Source organism: Pongo pygmaeus, chromosome 2 (genome assembly GCF_028885625.2).
Source record: "Pongo pygmaeus isolate AG05252 chromosome 2, NHGRI_mPonPyg2-v2.0_pri, whole genome shotgun sequence".
In the NCBI taxonomy this organism is placed as follows: domain Eukaryota; kingdom Metazoa; phylum Chordata; class Mammalia; order Primates; family Hominidae; genus Pongo; species Pongo pygmaeus.
Genome location: NC_085930.1, coordinates 187,508,342 through 187,530,564, shown reverse-complemented (window position 1 = coordinate 187,530,564; position 22,223 = coordinate 187,508,342). Strand labels below are relative to the sequence as shown.

Genomic DNA, 22,223 nt, shown 5'->3' with positions numbered 1-22,223 from the left:
ATTTGTCAATTTTGGCTTTTGTTGCCATTGCTTTTGGTGTTTTAGACATGAAGTCCTTGCCCATGCCTATGTCCTGAATGGTAATGCCTAGGTTTTCTTCTAGGGTTTTTATGGTTTTAGGTCTAACATTTAAGTCTTTAATCCATCTTGAATTGATTTTTGTATAAGGTGTAAGGAAGGGATCCAGTTTCAGCTTTCTACATATGGCTAGCCAGTCAGTGTGGCGATTCCTCAGGGATCTAGAACTAGAAATTCCATTCGACCCAGCCATCCCATTACTGGGTATATACCCAAAGGACTATAAATCATGCTGCTATAAAGACACATGCACACGTATGTTTATTGCGGCATTATTCACAATAGCAAAGACTTGGAACCAACCCAAATGTCCAACAATGATAGACTGGATTAAGAAAATGTGGCACATATACACCATGGAATACTATGCAGCCATAAAAAATGATGAGTTCACGTCCTTTGTAGGGACATGGATGAAATTGGAAATCATCATTCTCAGTAAACTATCGCAAGAACAAAAAACCAAACACCGCATATTCTCACTCATAGGTGGGAATTAAACAATGAGAACACATGGACACAGGAAGGGGAACATCACACTCTGGGGACTGTTGTGGGGTGGGGGGAGGGGGGAGGGATAGCACTGGGAGATATACCTAATGCTAGATGACGAGTTGGTGGGTGCAGCGCACCAGCATGGCACATGTATACATATGTAACTTACCTGCACATTGTGCACATGTACCATAAAACCTAAAGTATAATAATAATAATAATAAAAGAAAAAAAAAAAAAAAAAAAAAAAAAAGAAGTGTGGCTTCATTCCTGAAGTCAGCGAGACCACAGGAAGGAACCAATTCTGGACACACCAAGGCCAGAGAAGCAGAAGAACTGATGGTATAAATTCTGAAGTCTGAAGGGTGGAGATCCAGGAACTATGATGTCTCAGGCTGAGAGAAGATGGCTTAAGAAGAGCTCCCAGCTCAAAAAGAGAGTGAAAGAATTTCCTCTGCCTCTGCATTGTTATTCTACTTGGGCCCTCAATGGATTGCATGATACCCACTTACATTGGTGAGGGTGCATCTTTTTTACTCAGTTTACTGACTCAAATGCAAATCTCTTCCACAAATACTCTCACAGACACACTCAGAAATAACATTATACCAGATATCTGGGTGTCCCTCAGCCCTGTCAAGTTGACACATAAATTTCACCCTCACATCTTTCTTCTTTATCAATCTCATGTGTGTAGAACTAGATTAATAATAACTTTAGTTTCTAGTGGAGTCATAATTGACAGTCCTTTTCATTTTATTTACATAATTTTAATTTTTAATAATTATTAACAATCATTTATGTATATATGTGTTACTGTCTTAAGTGTGTACAAGTTACAGTGTACACTTTTTAGGGTTAGATTCATCATTTATTATCAAACCATCTTTTTGATAATTTTCAACACTTTTGACTGGCTTCTTGTTATCGCTGATTAGTTCATCACTGATTTTTACCTAAGAATGTGACTGACAAAGAACTCACTTCAGGAGTAGAAGTGCTGGTTTTGTCATTTTATTTTTATTTTCTTGTGCTCTATTATTTGTAGCCCCTTGTTTTCTTGCACAAATATTTGAAAATCACGTGACCACTTTTGTGAGGATTAGTAGAAATGCATAATATTGGCAATCCACTTGACGTGATAAATCAAAATATGAAAGAACAAATGAGTAATCTGTCAACATTTTGGGGTTGAGGAAATCTTATTCTTCCCCTGGGATATTTTCTCTATTATATAAGATTAATAAGCATTTGACATGCAAAAATGATGATGCCAGTGTCCATTTGTATATTACATATTAGTAAAGCATAATTTAAAATTTTGTTTTAAATACAAATTACTTTTCTTTGATTTATTTTATTTTCCCTGTTGCAATGAATTAGCTAATGTAGTGATACTCAAAGTATGACCTATGGACATCTGGAGGCCTCTGAGAACCTTTTTGGAGGTCTATGAAATCAAAACTATTTTCATAATAATACTAAAAATTATTTATATTTTTTGCTTTGTTGGCATTTGCACAGATAATGCATATACCATGGTAGGGAACACTGCTAGATGTGTAGCATGAATCAAGGCAATGTGAAAAAGAAAATAAAACTCTACTGGTAGACATTGTATTCTTTGTTGCCAAGCACATACAGAAAAAAAAGCAAGTTTTACTTACAAATGTATTGGAAGAAGCATTAAAATTATGAATTTTTATTAAATCTTGATCTTTGGTTACATGTCTTTTTAATATTATGTGTAAGTAGGAAGTATGCATAAAGCATTTCTGCTACATTGAAACTGTAGTTATATGGCTGTGGCATTGTTGAGAGCTGAACTGGCCTCTTTTTTCATGAGATGTTATTTTTTTCTTGAAGGAAACTGGTTATTCAGACTTGGAAATTTGGCAGACATTTTCTCAAAGAAGGGTGAAGTGAGCTTGTCACTTCAGGGAACAAAACTGACAGTATTTGTGGCCAATGATAAAATTTGAGCTTTTAAGTTAAAATCAGAAGTTTGAAAATGTGTATCCACCACTGTAAACTTGACAGCTTCTCAGTACTTAAAGACAGGGACAGCTACATAATTTGCAGGGCTTGGTGCAAAATGAAAATATGGAGCTCCTTGTTCAAAAAGCAGGAAAAAAGTGCCACTCAAGTACTAAAATATAAAGCTTTTTTTTCCTGTTCCATGGTCTCTCTCTTGACTTGCCATGGTATATCATACTCACTATTTAATGTTGCTCTAAGCAGAAAAAAAAAAAAAAATTAAAATTTTATATTATTAGCATGAACTTTACTGTTTAAATTGCAAAATGCCAGTTTTATATGCAAATATAAAAACATTTCGTTTATATGCAGAATCACAAATTTGAACAATTTGTATTTCATAGTTCATACATGCACTTTTTTTATTCTCATCCGAAGAGTGGAAATCATGCACAACCTTAATTAGCTGTTTTTATTTCATTTCTTGACACTTGCACATTCTGTCAACACTATCTTTAGCTTACTTATGAGTAAGGAAGGACTGAAAAAAAAGGAACTATAAGTTGCCCTGTTTTTCCTTTTCTTACTCTCATCATTGTTGGCTATTATAGGAAAGGAACACCAGTAAGAAAGAGTATGACAGAATTACCTGTCGATCCATCTTTCTCAGAATGTACTGCCTTCTTTCTACATTAGAAACAAGTTCTGGTTTGATTGAAAAGTGTGGCCTCTGAGGATTGTTAGTACCCCCATTTAGTTAGAATCTTAATAAGGTAACTGTGATAGTTTGAATGTTCGTCCCCTCCAAAACCCACGTTGAAATTTAATTGTCATTGTAACAGTATGAAGAGGTAGGACCTATAAGAGGTGTTCAGATCATGAATAGACCATGCCATTATCACAGGATTGAGTTCCTTACCATGAAAGTGGGTTTACTCCCTATTGCTCTCTCTCTTGCCCTGTCTTGCTCTTCTGCCTTCCACTGTGGGGTGGACTCATCAATAGAGCCTTCACTAGATACTGGCTCTTTGACTTTGGACTTTCCAGCCTACAGACAGGTGAGCTAATAAATTTCTGTTATTTATCGATTACCCAGTCTATAGTATTCTGTTACAGCAACACAAAACAGACTAATACGCTTACCTTGGACTTAGCGTAAATCTCACTAAATTCCCACAAATCATGGGTTCACTAGAATTTTGTGATTGTGGGGTGTTATGAACACTAAATGCAATAATACACTGTAAATTTATATAATGCTTTTGGAAAGCAAGATGTCAATATTATAAAAAGACATTTAAAAATCTGCTCTTAATTCAGGAGTCTTAAATTCGTGGAAATGTAGCATAAAGAAATATTGAAACAAAAGTAGAAAGCTATATGTACAAAATCGTTTTTTATTGTATTAATTATCCAATATTAGTGGAAACTAGAATGAATCATTGTCCAATGAAGTAATTAAATATTATACAATCATGAAAATAGCAAAAAGCATACGTAAAATCATGGTAGCATATTAAGTAAGTCAAAATCTTAATAAAAATTAACAAACACTGGGATTAGAGCTGTGTAAAATTATTAACGCTTTTGGATAAATATCATTGGGGAACACATGAAAAATAGAAAAGTTATTCCAGGTAATAGGATCATACTTAATTTGTTTCCATTTTGCTGAACATTCTTTTTTTTTTTTTAAATGTTTCTTTTTTTTATTATTATACTTTAAGTTCTAGGGTACATGTGCACAACGTGCAGGTTTGTTACATATGTATACATGTGCCATATTGGTGTGCTGCACCCATTAACTCGTCATTTACATTGGGTATATCTCCTAATGCTTTCCCTCCCCCTTCCTCCCACCCCACAACAGGCCCCGGTGTGTGATGTTCCCCTTCCTGTGTCCAAGCTGAACATTCTTTATTATTGACTTTTTGCGGTAAAACAAACACATAAACCAAAAATTCAAGAGGCTTTCTGAAATAATTACAGTCTAATGCATGGCATTTGGAATTGAGACTCAGGTTGGAGACCTGGCTCTCTTATTTATATTTATGTTTTTATTTTTATGTGGTTTATATTTATATTTATCATTTGTATTTGTGTCATTGTAGATCAGTAACTTAATTTTGTGAACCTTAATTTCATCATCAGTTAACTAAAGATTTCCACTAGCTTTTTAGAGTCATGAGATTAAGATGATGTATGTGAAAGTGTTTCTTTTTTTTAACTTTTAAGTTAAGGGGTACGTGTGTGTTTGTTATACAGGTAAACTTGTGTCATGGGAGTTTGTTATACAGGTTATTTCATCACCCAGGTATTAAGTCTAGTATCCATTAGTTATTTTTTTCTTATCCTCTCCTTCCTCCTCTCAATGGTAGTTTAATAGGAACAGCATTGAATCTATAAATTGCTTTGGGCAGTAGGATCATTTTAATAATACTGATTCTTCCTACCCATGAACATGGAATATTTTTTATTTGTTTGTGTCATGTCTGATTCTTTTGAGCAATGTTTTGTAGCTCTCCTTGTAGAGATATTTTATATCCCTGGTTAGCTGTATTCCTAGGTATTTTATTCTTTTTGTGGCAATTGTGAATGGAATTGCATTCCCGATTTGGCTCTTTGCTTGATTGCTGCTGATGTATAGGAAAGATAATGATGTTTTTTACATTGATTTTATATCTTGAGATGTTGATGAAGTTGTTTATCAGCTTAAGCAGATTTTGAGCCAAGACTATGAAGTTTTCCAGATACAGGATTATGTCATCTGCAAATAAGGATAGTTTGACTTCCTCTCTTCCTATTTGATGGGCTTTATTTCTTTCTCTTGCCTAATTTCCCTAGCCAGGACTTTTAATACTATGTTGCATAAGAGTGGTGAGAGAGGGCATCCTTGTCTTGTGCAGGTTTTCAAAAGGAATGCTTCCAGATTTTGCCCATTTAATATGATGTTTGCTGTGGGTTTGTCATAGATGGCTCTTATTCTGAGATATGTTCCTTAAATAACTAGTTTATTGAGAGTTTTTAACATAACGCAGTGTTGAATTTTATTGAAAGCCTTTTCTGTATCTATTGAGAAAATCTTATGGATTTTGTCTTTCGTTCGAATCATATTTATTGATCTGCGTATGTTGAAACAATTTTGCATCTCAAGGATAAAGCCTACTTGATCATGGTGGATAAGATTTTTGATGTGCTTCTGGATGATTCAGTTTGCAAGTAATTTGTTGAGGATTTTTGCTGCAATGTTCATCAAGAATATTGGCCTGAAGTTTCTCTTTTGTTGTATCTCTGCCAAGTTTTGGTATCAGGATGATGCTGGCCTCACAGAATTAGTTAGGAAGGAGTCCCTCCTTGTCCATTTTTTGGAGTAGTTTCAGCATTAATGGTACCAGCTCTTCTTTGTACATCTGGTAGAATTCAGCTATGAATCCATCTGGTCCTAGGCCTTTTTTGGTTGGTAGGCCTTTTACTACTAATTCAATTTCAGTGTATGTTATTGGTCTGTTCAGGGGCTAAATTTCTTGCTGGCTCAGTCTTGGGAGTGTGTATGTATCCAGGAACTAATCTATTTCTTCTAGATTGTTTAATTCCTGTGCATATACATGTTTATAATAGTCTCTGATGGTTGTTTGTATATCTGTGAGGACAGTGGTAATATGCCCCTTGTCATTTCTGATTGTGTTTATTTCAATCTTCTCTTTTTTTGTTATTAGTCTAGCTAGTGGTCTATCTACCTTATTATTTTTCTTCAAAAAAAAAAAAAAAAAAAAAACAGCTGCTTAATTCCTGGATCTTTTGAATGTGTTTTCATGTCTCAATCTCCTCCAGTTCAGCTATTATTTTGGTTACTTTTTGCCTTCTGCTGGCTTAGGGATTTGTTTGCTCTTGGTTCTCTAGTTCTTTCAGTTGTGATGTAAGGTTGCTAACTTGAGATCTTTCTAACTTTTGGATGTGGGCATTTAGTACTATAAATTTCCCTCTTAACAGGGTCTTAGTTGTGTCCCAGGAATACTAGTATATTTTATCTTTGCTCTGATTAGTTTCAAAGAATTTTGTGATTTCTGCCTTAATTTCATTATTTGCCCAAAATTCATTCAGGAGCAGGTTATTCAGTTTTCATGAGATTGTATGGTTTTGAGTGAACTTCTTAGTCTTGATCTCTAATTCGATTGCTCTGTTGTCTGAGAGATTGTTATGATTTCAGTTCTTTTGCATTTGATAAGGAGTGTTTTGCTTCCAATTATGTTATCAACGTTAGCGTAAGTACCATGTGGTGATATATTTTGTTGTTTTTGGATGGAGAGTTCTGAAGATATCTATCAGGTCCATTTGAGTACTGAGTTTTGGTTCTGAATATCTGTTAATTTTCTGTCTTGATGATCTGTCTAATATTTTCAGTGGGACATTAAAGTCTCCCACTATTATGTGGGAATCTAAGTCTCTTTCAATGTCTCTAAGAACTTGCTTTATAAATCTAGGTGCTCCTGTGTTGAGTGCATATATATTTAGGGTAGTTAGATATTCTTGTGGAATTGAACCCTTTACTATTATGTAATGCCCTTCTTTGTCTTTTTAAAAAAATTTTTGTTGGTTTAATGTCTGTTTTGTCAGAAACTAGGATTGCAACCCCTGATTTTTCTGTTTTCCATATGCTTTGCAGATTCTTCTGTATGCCTTTATTTTGAGCCTATGAATGTTGTTGTATGTGAGGGGGGTCTCTTGAAGACAGTATACTAATGGGTCTTGGTTCTTTATCCAGCCTGCCACTCTGTGTCTTTTAATTGTGGCATTTAGTTTGTATACCATTAAGATTAGTATTGATAGATGTGAATTTGATTATGTCATCATGATGTTCGCTGGTTATTCTGTAGACTTATGTGATTGCTTTATAGTGTCACTGGTCTGTGTATGTAAGTGTGTTTTTGTAGTGGCTGATATTGTCTTTCCTTTCCATATTTAGTGCTTCTTTCAGGGACTCTTGTGAGGCAGGTCTAGTGGTAATAAGTTCTTCAGCATTTGCATGTCTGAAATAATCTTATTTTTCCTTCATGTATGAGGCTTAGTTTGACCAGATGTGAAATTCTGGGTTGAAACTTCTTTTCTTTAAGAATGTTGAATGTTGGCTTCCAATCACTTCTGGCTTGTAAGTTTTCTGTTGAGAGATTGACTGTTAGTCTAATGGGCTTTCTTTGTAGGTGACCTGACCTTTCTCTCTAGCTGCCTTTAACATTTTTTCTTTCATTTTGACTCTGATAATTATGTGTCTTGGGATGATCTTCTTGTGAAGTAACTTACTGGAGTTCTCTGTATTTCCTGAAGTTGAATATTGGCCTCTCTAGCTAGGCTGGGGAAGTTCTCATGGATGATATCCTGAAATATGTTTTCCAAGTTGGCATTCTCCCCATCTCTTTCAGGGACACCAATGAGTTGAAGATTTGGTCTCTTTACATAATCTCATATTTCTTGGAGGTTTTGTTGGTTCCTTTTCATCCTTTTTAATTTATTTTTGTTAGGCTGTCTTATTGCAGAAAGCCAGTATTCAAGCTCTGGGATTCTTTTCTCTGCTTGTTCTATTCTGCTATTAATACTTGTGATTACATTATGAAACTTTTGTACTGTTTTTCAGCTCTGTTGGGTCTGTTATATTATTTTCTATACTGGTTATTTTGTCTGTCAGTTCCTGCATTATTTTATCGTGATTTTTACTTTCCTTGCATTAGGTTTCAACATACTCCTGTAGCTCAATGATCTTTTTTCTTATTCATATTCTGATTTCTATTGCTGTCATTTCAGCCATCTCAGCTCAGTTCAAAACCCTTGCTGGAGAGGTGATGCAGCCATTTGGAGGAAAGAAGGCACTGCAGCATTTTGAGTTTTCAGAGTTACCTTGCTGATTCTTTTTCATCTTTGAGAGCTTATCTACCTTCAATCTTGGAGGTTGCTGACCTTCAAATGGGTTTTATTTCTTTTATCCTGTTTGGTGACCTTGAGGGTTTGATTGTAGTAGAAGGTGGATTCAGCCAACTGGCTTTCTTTCTGAGAGACTTTAGGTGGCCATTCCTTAGCTCCCAACTCCTGGACTGTGTGCTCTAACTCTGGGGGACTTGTATTGGGCCTTGAGTTTGTTCTTTGGATCTGGATCCTTGAGATTTGGAATTCATTGCACTGAGGGAGCTGAGCTGCAGCAGCTATGGTAGAGTGCTAGTGGGTGCCAGAGTGCCTGCCTCCCTGCAGGCATGTACCACAGCGCTGGAGGCAATGCAGCTGGGTTGGCAGGGGCCCATGCTGGAGACTGCACATGGTTGTGCTGTAGGTGGTGTTGGCTTCAGGGTGAGGTGCTGGCAAGTTCAGGTCTGGGCGCTTTCTCTGCACCCCACAAGCAGGAGTGATTGCTCAGGGTGGAGGAGGATCTGCTGTTCTCTGTGCAATGTTATTACAAGGAAGGTGGTGAGCCTTGCTGGCTCTGTGCCCACCAAGGCTTTGTCTGCAATGGCAGGGCAGTAAGGGAAGGGCAGGCAGACTGAACTCCTGTGCCTGGGTGGGGCAAGAAAAGCAAACCTGCCTATGCAGACAGGTGCCAGCAAAGCAATGTAGGGAGTTACCACGGTCACAGGAGAAACTGCAGTATGGAGAGGGAGCAGGTTGGCTGATGTACCACCATAGGGGCTGCCTCTCTGGAGTTCTCCACTGGTCAGTCATGGTCAACCAGCACAGAAGCTATTGTTCAGGCCCCAAGGGTACCCAAGACTGCCCTGCAAGCAGCCATGGCCAGGCTGGGGTCTCAGGAGAGGACAGCAGACCAAAGGGTGTTTAGATTTGACCAGCCCCATGTGATGGGCAAGACCACCCTGCAGAGATCAGGTCCAACAGTTCCCCGAGGGCTAAAGTCTCAGTGGGAGCAACTTGAGCCTAAGAAGATGGCTGTCCCTGGACATGCTCTGCTGCAGATGTTCTCACACCAAACCCTCTGATTTCCATATCAGCTGGCTTCTGCCCCTACCACTTCTCTAAGCTTTCTTAATTTTTCAAATTCTCTAAGCAGGTCTCTCTGCCAACTCATGTGTCAGTGGTAGTCAAGGGGTCTCCTCAGAGGCCTGTGGCAAGAGTGGGTTGCTCCTTACCAATTCACCTCACCCATTCCCCTAGTGCTGTTATGGTCCAAAAATGAGTTCTGGTGCACAGTAGCCCTGTGCGGAGTTTCCAGCTTTCTCCCCCTTCAGCCTAGCTTCTGGGTCTTCCCTCTGTCCATTCTCAATACCATCCCTCTGAAGATCTGTTAAAAGCACGCCAACTGTCTCAGGCCCTGTGTGGGAGCTGTTCTACCTGGCTGTATCCTCCCCCTTTGAAAGTGTTTCTTAAAGTCCCTGAAGCGTTGGGATTCAGTACATTTTAGTTTATTCTAAAATTAGAGAGACTTTATTTTTCATTTTAGTGTTTTTAAAATGCTAATAAACTTTGCCAAAAGGCTTAACATGCTGGATGAGAGAAGGTTATACACTTTGGGAATTTTACTTGATAACTGCACTTACTGCTTTCAACAGTTCTGACTGCATATGCTTGAATGATTTTAAGTAGTAAATCCATTTTTACCTTCAAAGGCCGTTTATTGTCTGGTAGGACAATGAAATAGATTCAAATGCAGGTGTATATCTAGTTTAGGCAAAATATTTTGCTTTATCAAAAAGTAACAATCTTCAATAAACTTCTGTAAGGGGTCTTTCGATTTCAAATTCTTGAAATATTTTGCATTTTACAAATAGTTGCAAATGAATTTTTTGGTGCTATTTGCAAGATTCTGTGGAAATGTCTGTAGTCAACATTTTGGTGTAGTGGAAATAACATGAGAAAGGAATCTGAGACAATTGTGTTCTTGCAAATTCAGCATCATCTCTTTCCTTTCATCGGTAAAATTAGGGGTTGCATTACCAATTACTTAAGCTTTCTTAATTTTTCAAATTCTATGTTCTCATGACTCCATTTCTTTCTATCCATCTATCATCTATCATCATCATCATCTATCTTTTTATCTAATGGCTGTCATACATTTCTTCATATAGATCAGGAACTTAATAAGAGGTGTTTTTTGTTGTTGTTGTTTGTTTTTTGTTTTTGGATGGAGTTTCACTCTTCCTCCAGGCTGGAGTGCAATGGCGTGATCTCAGCTCACTGCAACCTCTCCCCCTGAGTTCACGTGTGATTCTCCTGGTTCAGCCTTCTGAGTAGCTGGGATTACAGGCAGGAACCACCACACCTGTCTAATTTTTTGTGTTTTTAGTAGAGATGGCGTTTCACCTTGTTGGCCAGGCTGGTCTTGAACTACTGACCTCAAGTGACCCACCTGCCTTGGCCTCCCAAAGGGCTAGGATTACATGTGTGAGCAACCGCACCAGGCCTAAGAGGTAGTTTTTACATCCCTTATCAGTCAACAGTGTGTTCACATATACTGCTGTGGACCTGAAGTAAACCCTGTTAAAAAGGCCACATAATTCCCTTAATATGCTTGTCTTGTGAGCTAAATTTCTTCATTCTATATCCAATAAAGGAAAAAGTTATCTATCTCATTATTGTAGAAAAACCTATGATATTATAGCATAACCAAAACCAACCTTTCCTGGGAGAGGTAGGGCTGATAATTTCTGAGCATTTATTATATTCCAAGCTCTTTTTAAAAAACACTTTACATACATCATTATATCTAAAACCCAAAGTAATATTCTAGGCAAATACCATTTAATATATAGGCAACCTGATACCCGGAGAACATACAGAACTCTCCCCATGGTCACATAGTCAAATAGCAAAACTAGAACGTAAGCCCATATCCACCTGTGTCCAAAGCCTGAGCCCTTATGCAATATGTTGCACTGCTTTATAAGAGGAGTCTGCTAAGGAATGTCTCCCCAAATGCCTCTCTTGTTTGTAATCATACATTTATAGTTATTCATAGGTGGTCTTTTTACAAGTAGAAGTAAAAATGTCTGTTTTAGGTTTCAGGACTTCCAGTTAGCCAAGGTCAGAGAATAAAAACAGAGAGACAGGAAGCTTTATGACAATTTTTCAAAAGGCACCAGAAATTGGAACAGCTATACTAAAATGAAAAATTGGAGCAAAGGAGGATGAGGGGGGACAAGACAATAAAGATGTGATCGAGAAAGTATGTATATTGAATTATTAGACAGTACGGGGCAGAAAAAAGATGTTTTTACTAATGATGACTGATAGTTGGCAAAGATTTTTGAAACAAGATAACCCATTCTCCACAAGTCAAGTGACAGGACCAAGTCCAAATTTTAACAAAAATATTGCTATGATAGAGTGCACTAGTATGAACGTCACAGGCATAGTTCTGTCTATTGATGTTTCCTGTGACAAAAGCAAGATATTACTGAAGTTGCACGTTCATCACTTTCTAAACCAGATGTCAGAGATCTTAAAACACCCCAAAAGGAAAAGTCCCATCTTTTATATTGTGAAAGAGATAAAACACACAGCAGGAAATGTAATTCTCTTGAGGATTCTTCCCAAAGGATTTGATAGAGCATAGCATTTCTTATTTGGTTTTAAATAAATATCTGTCACAGAAATTTTAGCTTTTAGGTTCAATTTAAACCATAATTCCTTGTGTTAAATACATGTAAGGACAAAAGAGATTGGAATACAGTGCACTGCCATAAACCTGAAGCTTGATGGCAGAGCAGATTTCAATCAGCAGTCTGCAAGTAAGCCAATGACACTTCTGTGATACAACTCAATAAGGTGTAAGATGGTGAAGATTGGGCCATGGCCATGAACTTTGTTCACATGAACTGCATTTGGGAAGTTATAAACTATTCATTTAACTCCATTCATCTTCTTTGGTTCTCAACATTGGATTTTTATTTCCTGACTCCAGGGACAGATAGCCAGGTTTCTTATCATCATATCTGGAGAGATTAGTACTTTCTATTTCCTTACTTATACACAATTGAGACTTGACCATAATTTTGTTTTAAACATCTTGGTTTAGCCATACTCTCTTTTTCCTATATGTTACCTTGTCACTTGAAATTTTATTAATTATTTAATATTGGTAGAAAAGAAATGAGACATATACTAGTTATCTGTTTCTTGTGTAATACATTACTCCAAAACTTAGTGGCTTGAAGCAACAAACGTTTATTTTTCTCACAGACTATAACCACCTGGGATGGTTTAGCTGAATGGTTCTGTCTCAGGGTCACTGACAAGGTTGTAATCAAGGTACTGGCCAGGTCTGGAGTCATCTCAAGCTCAGTTGCAGGGGAATCTGCTTCCAAGCCCTCTGATTTTACTGTTGGTAGGTTTCAAATCCACACAACATGGCAACCGCTTTCTTCAGAGCAAGCAATACAATAGAGCAAAATAAAATAGGGTTTAAGGATGAAAAGGTTAAATTAAACATTTACTATCAAACCAAAATGACACATTTTTGTTCTATAATATAATTTTAAATCTCATGCGCATTGTCTGTGGTCATAGGTCAGGAGTGTCAGAATTATAAACTTTTTTGAGTCATATGAAAAATTAGTCATTGTAATTTTTTTTTTACCTGAGGGCACTCAGGTAAAAGAGTAAAATAATAGTAGTTGTAAAATATATAGAAATTTAACAATAAAACATAATAAACAGGATATAACATAATGAATTATATTAGAAATGAACAACATAACAGTGTAACCATGACATATCTGTGGCCTTAAACACATTTTTTTAAAATGAAAGCCAGTAGAAATATGTGAACTGAGTATTTAAGATAGAAAGTCAGAAAAAAAGGTCAAACTTGTGGAACTTGTGGAAAAACAGAATAATAATATTTATAAAAGAAATTAGTAAAATAGAACTAAGCAATGAATATTTGCTGGTTATGTTAAATAAATACAACAGCCATTTTTCTAAATGAAAGGAAAAACTGATAACCCAAACTGCTAGCAAATATAATAATGATTTATGCAGAATGATATTTATTGTGAAAAAGGGATACAGTAGGGTAAGTCGTGATATGTCTAAATAAAGAATACTCTGTAGTATGTATAAATAATGCTTTGAAAAAATATCCTTTCTTATAAAAACAGTAAATACTATATGCTAATTTAAAAATTTTGATAAAGTGCATAGATTTGATTATTTTGACTATTGCAGGTAGTATTTGATTATTTCCCTAACTTGCTGTAATTACCCCAGCAAATAATATTATTATAGTTAAATAATGGTTGTCTTCTTATACTATAAATTTTTAAAAAAATATTTAACTTTACATTTCTGCTTCCTACAATGGCAGATTAGGTAACTTGGTCCAACTATCCCCTGGAAGTCAACTGAAAATCTTGTTGATATATAAAAAATTTTGCTTGAAAGTAATAGGGAGATAGCATAATAGTGAGGAATTATCAGGCTGGGATGTGTGGAAAGATTGAAAATCAGAGGAATTTGAGTTATATTTCACCTGAGAGTAAGTAAAAAAATCTACAAGGGAGCTGAAAGAATAAAAGGATGGATGGCTCATTTGATAGCCTCAAGGCTAGAGTAAAACCTCTGGGTACAAGGCCCACCAGTAAAAGTCCTGATGCATCTTCCTTACACTGAGATGGAACTCTAAAGAGCCTCACTAGAGAGTAACTGTGATACAGAAGAAGATGGCTTCTGCAGGGACTGTAGTTCAGCTTTGTGGGCATCTCAGCTTTGAGTAATCCCAGATGGCTAGGTACTCTGAATATAAAAATTTAAATACTTTTGGGAAAAACAAAATGTTTCTATTACTCAAACTATCTGCAAAGTTTTGAAAATACTAGCACATATGACATAAGTATGGAAACAATAAACATTATGGACTGCTAGAGGATGGAGGGAGAGGGGTTGGATTACAAAAATTACCCATTGAGTACTATGCTTACTACCAGGGTGACGGGATCCATACTCCAAATCTCAGCATCAGGCAATATTCCCATGTAACAAATATGTACATGTACCCCTGTATCTAAAATTAAGGCTGACATTTTAAAAATAATAATACAATATTTAAAACATGAAATCAAAATGCTAGTTATGCAAGTTGTAAAAATAATATGACTGGAAAGTAGTATCAATAATGATAATAATAGAAACAGATCCACTGGGGGAAGTTGTCAATTCCAGGTTTTAAAATAAGTATGCTTACTAAATTAAGAAGTTAAGGGCAGGAATAAAATAATTTAAGCTTGAAACTGGGAAGAACCACATTGAAATTCTATAACTGAGAAACCTAAACACCAAAGTGAAAAACTCAAATGGTGGAATTAACAGCAGACAAGAGAGAATTTGTAGACTAGATTACAGATTAGAAATAAATTTCTAATAACAAAACAAAATTATATATAAGTCTAGAAAATATAAAAAAGAGAAAAAAAGAGAGACAGTATATAGGTCTGCTTATGTGTAATCTAATCCCAAAATAAAAGGGAAGAGAGGATAGGACAGAAATGATACTAGAGAACGTAATGATAAATAATTTGTTTTCAATTGAGGAAAAGCATCAAGCTTAGGAGCCTACAAATCCTACAAATCCCAAGTAGAAACATTTAAAAGAAAGTCACATGCAGGCTTATGATCATAGCAGTATTGAAGCTAAATTCGAAGAAAAAAATATTAATATAGATTTTATGAATAAATTATTTTCAGGGAACAACAATTAGAATGAAAGCCAAATTTTCAACAGAAATAATAAAGACAGAAAGGAAAATAAATGGTATTGTCAAAGTGGTGAAATGAAATAATTGCAAACCTATAACTATAATTTATTGAAAATATTCTTCAAGAGTGAGAGTAAAATAAAGACACTTTCTGACAAAAAAAAAAGAGAAAATTTTTCAGTGCACCATCACTGAAGAAAATGCTAAAAAATCATGCTGCTATAAAGACACATGCACACGTATGTTTATTGCGCACTATTCACAATAGCAAAGACTTGGAACCAACCCAAATGTCCAACAATGATAGACTGGATTAAGCAAATGTGGCATATATACACCATGGAATACTATGCAGCCATAAAAAATGATGAGTTCATGTCCTTTGTAGGGACATGGATGAAATTGGAAATCATCATTCTCAGTAAACTATCGCAAGGACAAAGAACCAAACACCGCATGTTCTCACTCATAGATGGGAATTGAACAATGAGAACACATGGACACAGGAAGGGGAACATCACACTCTGGGGACTGTTGTGGGGTGGGGGGAGGGGGGAGGGATAGCATTAGGAGATATACCTAATGCTAAATGACTAGTTAATGGGTGCAGCACACCAGCATGGCACATGTATACATATGTAACTAACCTGCACATTGTGCATATGTACCCTAAAACTTAAAGTATAATAATAATAATAATAATAATAAAAAGAAAATGCTAAAAATTTTTTTCAGGCAGAAGAAAATAATCTAAGCTAGAGCTCAGAAATATAGAAAGAAGGGTAGTGCATCAAGAAGAGTACAAAGAAAAGTAAAGGTGAACTAATATTGAAAGTATAAAACAGTAAGAAAGATGTATTGTGGAGCTGAATTAATATTGAAAGCATAAAACAATAAGAATGATGTAATTTGGAGTCTAAAACATCAAGGTAATTAAAATACAAGACTTAGCAGCATATGCTTTTGGAAGTGGATAACTGGAGTTAAATGATTCTCAGGCCCTTCCTTCAAGAGGAAGGGAAATAAAGAAATTAATGAGAATTTGGCCTTCTGTCCTGGAAGAGTGGGTGCCTAATAGGCCAATTTCTTCTACAAATAACAGCTATACAATTTGAAAAACAAATCAACAACAATAAAATCTAACAGAGGACTCTAGAGGTTGAACAGTGGTGGTAGATTTTGGATTGGAGTAGAAACTTGTAGCAAGTGACTGGCATAAAATGAGTTCCTTGGATTTTGTGACTCTTCCCTGAGAGTGGCCATAGGCATTGCCTTGAAAGCAAAAACAAATGCAAATCTGTGATAGAGAACCCAGTCGTTCTGGCCATCAAGGAAGATCAAACAACCAAGGCTACCAGAGAATAAAGGAAGGTACTCAGAAAGCTGAGGCACAGAGAAGGTGAACCCCAAGTCTCATGGTTTAACTTAGCCTGTCACTGGCTGACTCTTGAACCTGTTATGTAGGACACAAACTGAAAATAGCGTACATGTAAAGATTTAAGAATTGATCTTATATCTGAGCCACCACCCACCACAGGCATGAGAATTGACAATATGATTCTAACTAAGTGAATTGTCTGCTGAAACAAAACAATACTCCTTAAAACAATATAATACAATAGAGTCTATACAACATAACATTCACAACTTCCAGGAGACAATCTAAAATTACTCATATGTGTGTGTGAGAAATATGTGGCTTTATTGCAAAGAAAAAGGCAAACAACAGATGACAAATTAGAGATAACCCAGATGTTAAAATTACATGAAGCATAGTGGAGGGTGTGTGGATAAATGAACTTACTATTTTGCAAAGTTTCTACATATTAATACGCTAAGTAGACTGAGAAAAATAGGGTGCACATAGTAATCCCTAGAGCAACCACTTGAAAAGAAAAAATGTGAATAGATATAGTTAAAAAGCTAAATTCTAAAGCACTACAAATAAAAGAAGACAAGAATGGGGAAAGAGGGAGAAATGTTATACACAGTGAACAAATAATAAAATGGTAGACCTAAATTTAACCTAATCAATAATGCCATTAAATATTGATTAAAAACACTAATTAAAAGGCAGAGATTATTAGAAATAAAGGAAGATGACACTATATTCTATCACAAAGAGAAGCACATTAATATAAAGAAACAAGTTAAAAGTAATTGATAGAAAAAGATATATCATGCAATAAGAAAATGCAGCAGAAGAAGACTAGTGAAACTATATTAATACCAGATAAAATAGACTTGAAGACAAAGTATTATTAACATATAAGTATTAATAATATAAAGAACATTATTTTATAATGTTAACAGGTGAATCGATTTGGAACATATGATAATCATGAATATGTATACACCTAATAACAGAACCTTAAAACATATAAAGCACAAACAGGATTAAAGGAAGAAATAAATAATTGGACAATCATTTTAAAATCTCTCCCTGTCTTAGAAACTAATATACATATATATATGTGTATTACATATATACATATACATATACACATATATACATATACATATACATATGTGTATTACATATATGTGTATATACATATATATATATAGTTGTTGTTTTCTGTTTGTTTTATCAGTAGAACCTTGGAGAATTGCCAAGATTGCTGACTAGATGTAGCCAGGAGAAATATCTCCCACTGAGAGACCGGGACACTGGAAAGACTATAACACACCTCTGAGCAGATCTTCTGATGGAAAGCATTAAGAGTGGATGCAGAGAGGATGCAGATGCTGGGCTGAAGAGAGAGGAAGCTGGGAACCCAGTGTAGTGCAGCTGAGCCTCAGGACTTGGACCTGGCCCTCAGAGACTCCTGGGGGAAGGGTGAGTTTACAGGTGAGGAGTGGCCCGCTTTCACCATGGACCCATTCTGTTAGGTCCCTCAACCTCTATGGGCATCTGAGATGGTAGGAAAAGCTGCTTAGAGAGGTCATGTGGGCAAGACTCCAGCCTGTGCAGAGCCCAGAGTGGTGTCAGAAGAGCCGCAGTGAAGCACAGCCAGGGACATCCATCCTCCAAGGCTCACTATGCTTCTCCGGGATAGTTTAACCTCAATATAACTGTTAGAGCTAGACAAAGCAGGGCAGTCTTGCTCGTAGGATGTGGCCTGATGCCTGATCTGATGCTCTCTTGCCTGCTGGCCTCTCTTGGGGAGCCAGTCTGGTCATGCTTGCTTGAAGTGCAGCCTCGGATACCCAACAGGGGTGCTTCTAGGAACCCTCATCATAGCTCCTTCAATGGCAGACTGTGCCTGATTATCAGAGAACTCCAGCAGACCAGGCCCCACTTACATGAACCAGCCCACCCACAGCTTCACCCCATTCACAGCCCTCCCATAATGCTTTACTGACATGCATTTGCTCATGGCCATCTTCCATCGCTGTGCTTGTATGAGTCCACCTTTTTGCTTCCCCCTGCCATTAACATGCAGATTCACTCCTGTGCCAGCACTAATGTGTGCACAGAGGCTGGCAACACTGCTCTCCCCCCGACCCTCACCACCACCACCACCAATGCTGCCAGTGTGAATGCATACATGGACACCAGCAACTCCATCTCTGCTAGTGTACTGCCCTTGCTGTGCTGTCATTACTGGTATAAACATGTGCAGGAACACCACCTCCCTGCTCCCACAGTCGCCATGCGCAAGCCAACATGTGTGCACCCTGCCACATTGCTGTGGCTGTTGGTATGCATGAGCCAGCATGGATCCCACTGCCACCACTCCAGTGACATGCTTTGACCAGCACCCCTCCCCATCAGAGTGTGGTGGCCAGTGGACAAGAACACCTCAGTCTCTCTAGTGCAGCAGCTTCCTAACCTTGAGGGGCCAGAGAACAAGGCCAGGGGCCCAGTACCAGCCCCCCAGAGTTAAAACATGCAGCCCAGCAGTGTCGAGCTGAGCCTTGGCTTTCTAAAATCTTCCAGAAATGAAGCCAGTTGACTGAACCCATCATATGCCACAGTCAAACTCCCAGGGCATCAAAGAAGATAAAAGCCAAAATCCCCATCCAAAGGACAGTAATATCAAAGATGAGAAAGAACCAGTGCAAAAAACTCTGGCAATTCAAAAAGCCAGAGTGTCTTTTTACCTCCAAATGATCACTCCAATTCCTCAGTGATGGTTCTTAACTAGGTTGAAAAGACAGAAATGACAGATATAGACTTCAGAATATGGATAGGAAAGAAGATGATCAAGATTTGGGAGAAGATTGAAACCCAATCCTAGGAAACTAAGGAATACAATAATGCAATACAGGAGCTAAAAGATGAAATGGCCTTTTAAGAAAGAACCAAACTGATGTGATAGAGTGGACCATGCTGAGGAAGGACTCTCAGAGCTTGAAGACCAGTTCTCCCAAGTTAACTTGGTCAGACAAAAATAAAGAAAAAAAGGATATAAAAAGAAGAAACAAAACCTCCAAGAAACATGAGATTATGTAAAGAGATCAAATTTCTGATGCATTGGCATCCTTGAAAATGAGGGAGAGAAAGCATGCAACGTGGAAAACGTATTTCAAGATATTGTCAATGAAAAATTCCCCAGCCTCGCTAGAGAGTCCAATATTCAAATCCAGGAAATGAAGAGAACCCCTGCAAGATATTTTACAAGATGATCATTCCCAAGACACAGAGTCACCTGATTCTCCAAGGTTGAAATGAAAGAAAAAATGTTAAAGGCAGCTAAAGAGAAGGGACAGGTTGCTTACAAAGGCAACCCCATCAAGCCAACAGCAGTCCTTTCAGCAGAAATGCTACAAGACAGAAGAGATTGGGGGCTTAGATTCAGTATTTTTAAAGAAAATAAAATCTAATTAAGAATTTCATATTCAGCCGAACTAAGCTTCATAAGCAAAGGAGAAATAAGATCCTTTTCAGATAAGCAAATACTAAAAGAATTACCATCAGATATGCCTTACATGAGGTTGTGAAGGGAGTACTAAATATGGAAAGGAAAGATCGTTATCAGCAACCACAAAAACACACTTAAGTACATAGACCATTGATACTATAAAGCAACTACACAATCAAGTCTGTATAATACCAGCTAAAAATATGATGACAGGATTAAATCTGCATGTATCAATATTAACCTTAAATGGCGATGGGCTAAATGCATCAATTAAAAGGCACAGCATCGCCAGCTGGATAAAGAAGCAAAATTCATTGGTATGCTGTCTTTGAGAGATCCATCTCACATGAAATAACATGGATAGGCTCAAAATAAAGGGATAGAGAAAATCAACTAAGCAAATGGGAAACACACAATTATAAAAATAATGTATTCATGTCCTTTGTGGTGACATGGTTGGAGCTGGAGGTTATAATCCTGAGCAAACTAATCAGGACAGAAAACCAAATACTGCATGTTGTCACTTATAAGTGAAAGCTAAATATTGAATACACATGGACACAAAGAAGAAAATAACAGACCCTGAGGCCTACTTGAGGGTGGAGAATGGGAGGAAAGTGAGGATTGAAAAACTATCTATTGGGCACTATGCTTATTACCTTGGTGAAAAAAAAATCTGTGCAGCAAATCCCTGTAACATGCAATTTACCTATATAACAAGCCTGTGCATGTACCTCTGAATCTAAAATGAAAGTTACAAAAAGAAAAAAAAAGAAACTATACAAAACATATTTGTAGGAAAAATGAGTAAAGTGAATTCAGTGTTGGACTCTTTGATGATGATTATTAAAATTATGTAAATCTATGTAATTTAAGTAGATATTTTGCCAAATGTGGTTTCAGTGAAGACTTTTAATATCATGGTATTTTTGTTTTCATCTTACGGGAACTTTTTGAGTAATAAAATAATATTTTCAAACAACTACAAAAATATATTAGTAAACCTTATAGGATATAAACAACACTGTTAGCCATCTTGATCTAGTTGATATTTGTAGAACAAGAATCCAACAACTCCAGAATATACTTTTCCACCCTAAATACACATAGTACATTCACCAAAATAGGCCAGGAACTTCAGTCAGGAATGAGATAGATGTCATGACTTGGTGTTTAAGAAGAATCTATTACCACCAAAGCAATCACTTTGCAAACTGATAAAACGTATATTTACATTTTGAAATATTTCCTAATTTATTAAATTGTTGTTAGAAAAGTGAATTAAATGTACTTAAAGTGCCACAGCAAGACCTGTAATCATAGCTGTCTTTTTTAAAATTTTCACATATAATCTCATTGTTTAATTAGCAAAAATGTCAAATTCTAAATTTGGAAAATAAATAATATAGAATCCATTTTAGGAGCATTTTGAAATAGCACTATGTCTGTGATCATATGGAAGCTTATGTATCTTGACATCTAAGAAACACATAATTCTATTTTAAACTTTCTCCTGTTCTCAGCACTTTTAGCCTTGAATGATATGCTCTTGGCAATTTTTATTTTGTGATCACAAAACTTACTGCTTTAACTTAATGTTTCAAAGTATGATTTGGAGGGAAAATTAACCCTGTTCAAAAACTACTCTCTTTCCACAATCATTGCCACTATCCGTTTAACATTTCCTAAAGGTCATTGTTGAGATTTCAATATCATGTTGCTGATTTTTCTGCTTTTTTTTTTTTTTTTTTCCACTATCAGGGGAAGAGAACATTCTGCAAAAAGTTTGCTGGTCTCCCTGTTCCCCTACAGACCCAAAAGAAGAAAACTGATTCCTTAAGCTTCAGAATCTCTAGGCTAGCTCCAGATTCTTATTTAGATACAAACACTCATGGCTTTCAGAGACCCAAAGAATCTTAGAAGGACAGCACCGAGGGATTACAAAATATTTTTGAAGCTACAGTCTCTATTTTGAAAATAAGAATGAAAAAGGTATCATCACCACCTCTGAAAACTGTACCTGCCCCCTAATCAATGTGCAGTGTTTTAGTACATCCAGTTTCTGTTGGGGACAAAACCCATATGCATATTAAGACATAGGCTCAAATTCAGTGTCAAA

The 22,223-nt window shown here is 36.5% G+C and overlaps 1 long non-coding RNA gene across 1 annotated transcript in view; it reads left to right on the top strand.

The window, feature by feature from the left end:
- Positions 1-22,223, top strand: part of LOC134739135 (uncharacterized) — a 97,868-nt gene that overhangs the window by 36,789 nt on the left and 38,856 nt on the right. Inside the window, exon 3 of the long non-coding RNA XR_010125645.1 lies at positions 3,556-3,608. This is a non-coding gene — a long non-coding RNA (uncharacterized LOC134739135). The remainder of the gene's footprint in view (positions 1-3,555; positions 3,609-22,223) is intronic.